The sequence below is a fragment of the Thermobia domestica genome, chromosome 6 (assembly GCF_964235325.1).
Source record: "Thermobia domestica chromosome 6, izTheDome1.hap1.1, whole genome shotgun sequence".
Taxonomy (NCBI): Eukaryota; Metazoa; Arthropoda; class Insecta; order Zygentoma; family Lepismatidae; genus Thermobia; species Thermobia domestica.
Genome location: NC_137459.1, coordinates 84,176,480 through 84,183,372, shown reverse-complemented (window position 1 = coordinate 84,183,372; position 6,893 = coordinate 84,176,480).

Genomic DNA, 6,893 nt, shown 5'->3' with positions numbered 1-6,893 from the left:
GAGCTTTTGGTTCTGTATATTCTTGAAATTCTGCAGTTAAGTTTTATAGAACCACCATCACAGTTTATCCAATCCTCAAGTTTTCTGAATTTTTAACAAGAGGGATTCAACATATCATTACGGAACTCCTCCCCCCCCCCCCCCAAAAAAAAAGACTACGGAATATATTTAAGTTAAGTTAAATACAACTGCACAACAAACATGACTGAGTGATTAGCTTTTGCGCTTCTATCGGGAAGTCCGGGATTCAACCAGCATTCGACCATTCTGACAAAGCTTTTCATCATTCCATCTGTGAATGTAGAAATAGTGCCTGTACTGTGAGTTGGGCGACTTCCTTTTTTGTTGTTTTTAAATCGTTATTATTACTAATTACCAGCAGTGACGGTTTTGCGAAGGCTAGAGGGGCGGTCTTTCTGACTGACGCCCGTTCCCCAAAGTTACGGAATGTCTGCAACAAACGAAATATCTATTATTTATGCCTTTACTGATAAACTTTAAGCTCCCGTCAAATAAAAATTACGCGTGTTTAAAAAAACTAAACATTAGTAAGAAACCCTTCCCAAAATACTTTTCTAAATCCGCCACTGATTCTCAGTATAAAATGATTTTTAAAGTTGTATCCGGAAGATTATTGCTAAACATATAAACGAAACGTAATATTAGTTATGCCTGTACTCATAAACTTCAAGCACTTCCCAAATAAAATTAGGACTTTTTAGGAAACGAAACAATCAGAAAAACCCCTCCTAAAGTACTTTTCTAAATCCGCTACTGATTATTTGTATAAATTGGTATTCAAGGTTGTGTCCGGAAAATTATTGCTAAATCACTTCACAGCTACAGTATAACAGAAATGTGGAAGTACGTTTGACGGATATATTGAAAAACGTACGCTTTGACGGATAAATAGGAAAACGGGCAAGTTTAACTTTTGCGCTAGAAGCTAGAGTACTAAAAGCTCTTAGAAATGAAACGCGGATGACAAACTAGAGAAGAAAAAAGATGTCGGTAACTCAAAAGTTAAAATAAAGTTAAATAGCCTCTAAAATTACCCTCAAATACTACATTCTTCATGTTAGCTTTAATTCGTAAAACATGTGCTCCATCCATCTTGATGGTGAATTTCAGAGCGAAATATCACATTCAGGTCATGGAATTCTTATCTAACTATAGAATATACTATAAGAAAGCTATTTAGATAGAAAAATCATGAAGTTGAAAAAAGCCAAAATTTCCAAAATTCTCGTTTTTTTTCCCAAAAAAGCCGGCTTTTTATGTTAAAAAAACCATCGATTCAAAAAAGCCGGCTTTTTTGCATCTCTAGTGGCCAGTGCTTAAGCTTATCAGGGTATCAAGGAACAGAACGTCCTCGAAGAACTGTTTAGTACGAAAAGTGGGCGTAGTGTTCAAAGCTACATAAATAAATTCACGTGACGATGATAGGTAGAATTATGCGTATTCTAGTTTGTAACGGCAGCAAATTGAGTGAATATAAAGTCGTTGAAATAACAACAGACACAAGTGGAAGCGGTATTCTTACATTACTTGAAGATCATGGAGTGCTTCAATTAATTATTTATAATCATTCACTATTATTAATTGTCCGTCTCTTCTAACCTACAGAGCATAAACGTGGGGCGTGAAACTAGAAATTTCATTTCATTTCCGTTAGTAATCAGCCAATTGCAACTAATTTGTTGCCATTACTTTGCTACCGTATATGTTTATTTCTTAGTTTCGATGTTAACTCATGAGTTCAAAACACTTTAGTCAGTCTGTAAATGTTCTCATGGACAAATGTAAACAATTTACGTATGTTCCGTTGGCTAAAGATAACAACGGTAAACGCGAAAATAATTGTTGAAATAACATTGTTAGCGTTTTAAGTAGTTAGATATTAGCACTGGAGAATTCTCAGAAAGCTCATGAACATTATTATCATTTTAAGTTTGTGCGTCCTAGTATTGAATTCAGTAGAAAATTTAGGTTATTTTTACTTGAGGAAATGTTATTTTCTGGGTAAGTATCGTCGGGTTCTTCCCTGAACGCATTCCTTATTGAATCTACTACGAACCTCATACCAGATATTAGCACTCTAGTATCAAAACACCGTGATTTTATATCGTTGATTTTTTTCTTAAATATGAATAAAATCCACTTCAATACCATCGGTTGGTGCCTCAAAGGTGAGGACTAACTAGTGTACGGTATTAACTCAGGCTTTAAATAATGTCCATTTACGTAAAGGTGCTACATATAATTACTATCACAACTGTCCTCTTGCTTGTACGTGTAGCATGCGTTACAACTTTTACAAGAACTGCAAAACTTGGGCGAGTATGTATGTTTATAGACACTGATTGTGTTGTACTGCTAAGGAAAGTAATACTAGTTACATATTTGATAAATTAAATACATTGACTTTATTACTGAGTAATAGTTTAGTAATATATGTTAGATACTTTGTTGTATAATCTTGCAAATTAGTATACTTGATATCGTCTTTAGATATTCGAGTATATTCAAAACAAATAGCTTACTTTTCAAAGAAATCTTAAGTTCCGTTATTTTGTTTATTCTTCGTTTTATTAGCAACGTTCATGACGCTTGACATACATCCTAGTCTGTAAGCTGTTTCCCTTCTGATCGGATAAGACAGCTTGCCATGAACTGACAGATGACGTACACGCATGGTGGTCATTGTTTGAAGCGCACGAGCAACAGAACGGAATTCATTCACAAATCTCGAATAGCTAGAGACAACACATGAGTATTAAGAAGTGTTTTCTTTAATCAGCTAGCTCTAAAGTATTGTATAGCGCAATAAAAAGTAAATGAATAAAAACGTCAGTGGAATTGTTCATTGTAGAAGTTAAATTGAAGATCGCTTTATTTGCTCTTAAAAAAGAAAATACAAGAAATGCAAAAAGCTTTTCAATATATTGACAAGAACAAGTCTAGTTTAATGTTGTGTTATGGGTTCTACATGAAAATCTAGGAATCAAACAGTAGGTCAGCATTACGCGAAACAAAAGAGTTGAGTTTTGGACTTCCATATTTCGATATGATTAAACTTACCACTTATTGCATCCTATTATAATTTTTCTGAACTGTTTCAGCAGATTTACGTGCTATCTTCGGTAAGTTGGTGTCCTTTGCTTGAAGATCACCTGATGAAATGGTAACACAGGTTTCAAATACGTTCAATGCTTGTTAAAAATTTCAAAGATTTTTGGATCAATCAGTGACGATTGAAGATTATTTTAGTTATAATTATCTTAGAGGCTATAAATATTTATTTAAATTTATTAGGTTATATAAATTTTAAAAAAATGCTTTGACAACAAATTAGATTGGTTTAAAAGCAATTTTCATTCGTCTTTCGTTGCATTGTCCCACTGAGTGCTGGTGAACACGGAAAAGTAACTAAATTGAAAACTAACTAGATTTTGGTAAAGTGCAAAAACAGATTGAGAGTTGTTACTTTTGAAATTTGTGTTATCTTATGTTAATGTGAATCGTAAATGCAGCCACGCTTAACTATCTTCAAATATTCTTACTTCTTTATTAATTCTCTTCTGGATTTTCTATACAATTTCTAAGTATGTTAACCATTTAAGTAACTTCTTTTAATACTAATCTTATTGTTATTCTTTACCTAAATGTTGTAATCTTCGTATTTACTGTAGTTCTTGCTAACAGAAACGTAGGTGAATTTTTTGTTCAATTTTGGTAAATAAAGGTTAATTGAAAATGAAAATTTATTATTGACTATTCAATTTGGGTCTAGGTCAAAACCCCCACACGATCGGTCATAACTCCCACACAAATGGACAAATCTCCCAAACGCACGAACGGTCAAAACCCCCACAGCCAAAACTCCCACACTCAAGAAATGTCAAAACGCCCACACAATCGGTCATAACTCCCACACAAATGGACAAAACAGCCACACATAGCAACGGTCATAATCCCCACATAAATGGACAAAACTCTCACATGCAGAAATTGTCACAACTGCCACACAAATGGACAAATCCCCCCCACACTGAAATGACCGTGATTGCACGTTTTTTTTTTTTTTCGGCTCTTTATGACGCCCACTTTAGTGTTTCTGTCATTAGAAAACAGTGCAAGAAGAATAGTTGCAACATCAGTTTAAGTGGAATAAAAAATATTAAAAAGTACAAGGGCAAGACATGCAACCAGCATCATTTCAGAGTGTGGAGGATTTGTCCGATTGTGTGGGGGGTTTTGTCCATTTATGTGGGGATTGTGACCGTTGCTATGTGTGGGAGTTTTGTCCATGACCGTTGGAGGTTATGACCGATTACCAGTGTGGGGGTTTTGGCTGTGGGAGTTATGACTGTTCGTGCATTTAAGAGATTTGCCCGTTTGTGTGGGAGCTATGACCGATTGTGTGGACGTTTTGACATTTCTTGAGTGTGAGAGTTTTGGCTGTGGGGGTTATGACCGTTCGTGTATTTGGGAGATTTGTCCATTTGTGTGGGGGTTATGACCGTTTGTGTGGGCGTTTTGACATTTCTTGAGTGTGGGGGTTTTGACCTGTTCCCTTCAATTTCATTGTTTATCCAGCTTCCTGTTGTCTAAATTTAGACCTGTGTTATTAGTTCTGATGAAAATTGATTCAAAAATGTTTCTTTGAATGGATGACATTGTTTATGAACAGTTAAGTTTTATTTCCGTCGTTCTCCACTGTTTTCTTTTTCTTTCTTCACAAGATGAAGTGGCAAATTACCACAATCTAAGTACTATCAAAATTTGATTAATTTCCTGGTTTCCGTCAGTACACAGTGGGATCTGGCAAGAAGAAAAACGAAGATCGTCTTTACATCAATCTGCTACTGCAAATACATTTCAAAATAACTGCAGTATCCTCACTTTAAATTTTTATTTCTAAAAATTCCTAGCACTTCCGAGTTTTCGGTTTATCATGGAATTGTCTTCACAGTGAATAAAAGTGGGAGTGCGAAATTGACAAGATATATCTTCACTTCTTTTCCCGAGTTATTCCATTCCTTTACATTTCCGTGAAGCTTTTATTTCTTTTACATCTATTTTTATCCTTCTTAAAGAGACTTCAAGGGGAGCCGCAAGCTTGAAAGTGCAAAGAGTTTCTAAGAACATCATTTGAAGTGAGATGATCGTTAAAATTATTGAGCGTGTTAATATATTATCTAAGCAGCAATGCCATTTGTTATCAAAGCGACTTTTTGTGTACAGAACTTATAAAATATTCATAGTATTCAACTTATTAATAACCGACATAGTCCTCAGTCATCATTGAGAGATTGATTGAGAAATTCGGTTCAAGTGAAATTTACTATACAAGAAATATGTAGTTCTTTGAAATCTATTCCATTTCGCAAATCGGAAAAGGTAGTTTTCATTTTTAAGTTTTCACAGGAAATCGTACTCCACTTGAAGAGCGTATGAAGAACAAGAAACCAGGTCATTAGTTTTTTGACTATCCTTTTTTAATTCTATACTTACGATAGTGCAAGATGACACTTCGTTTTCAGATAACGCTGTGAGAAGATTTTCCAGTAAACGAGTCCAACGTGCTGAAGATGGCAGGCGAATCTGCTGGAGTTGTTTAGATAAAATTTTAGGAGGAATAATATGTTGTAAGCTTAACTAATTGCGTCGTCAAACAAGTATTCTATATTGTGATGTTGCACAGATGATGTGTTAACTGGATTTCGAGGTTGGAATGGTTTGAGCTATTTTAAGGTTTGGTTATAAATGTATTTGAAATTAATAGAGTTTGATTTTAACTGACAGTGGAAGGTGAATATTTATAGTTTGAATTTTGAATTTAAGAACGTTTTAGGTGATTGATTTTATATTTAACAGCGCATTAAAGAATGTGGTAACTACAGTTTTGTTTAAACGATACTTTTGTTTCATAGTTGAACAGAATTCGTTCTGCATAAAGTCAGAATATTCATATTTATTCCGTTTACGAAATTAGCGCAAAGTTGGATTGTAGAGCAGATAGGGGGGGACACGGTGGCTCAGTGGTAGAGCGCTTACCTCTGGTGCGTGGGGTTTTTGATTCTATCCCCGGCCAAGTTAAGTTTGTGGTGCATAACATCGTGTCCGTCAGTTTTCTCGGGGTACTTCCGTTTCCTCCCATATTATTATTCCACCAATTTTTCCATCATCATTCACTTGCTTTAATCATCGTCTCCTTAGCCTAAAGGGCATAATGGTGGGACGTTAAACTAAAAAAAATCATTTCATTTCATTCTAGAGCAGATATTGTAGATGTTACTATAATAATGTAAATGCTAGTCCAGTGTTTGATTTTGTCAATTTTTTTATTACTTAGTGTTTTGGTTGTATATTTGAGCTTTGATATTTTATATTTTGTAGGAGCTTATCATTTTAGAAATGTGTGTAATTTTAGTTTCAATAAATTTTTGTAACTTTTTATTATGTAAAAACCTTGTGTGTATAAATGGTTTCCGAATACATAAGGATAAAACTTAAATCAACTATGAGATAAAGTAAAAAGTATGTTAAATACAAATTGATTGAGAATTTGTATAGTAATGAATTGAAACTTTCCTGGCTACGAATACTAATTGAATAATTCTTGTGTAATGAACCATTTGATATGTGATATAGCATACTACCTCATACTCATGCTCTTTCTGTCTCAACATACTACCTTGATAATGGAAACCATGACACTTTCTGAAACGTGGGCGGTTTTACCAGATTTCACCTGACTGTTGCCTTAGAGGAGGTATTAATCATTAGATTCTCAATGGATCCAACGACTGTTACAGCAAAGTGACACTGAAGGAAACATTAAGGCTTTATTCTTGCTTCAGACCAAATAGTATTATAGAAAGATGGTT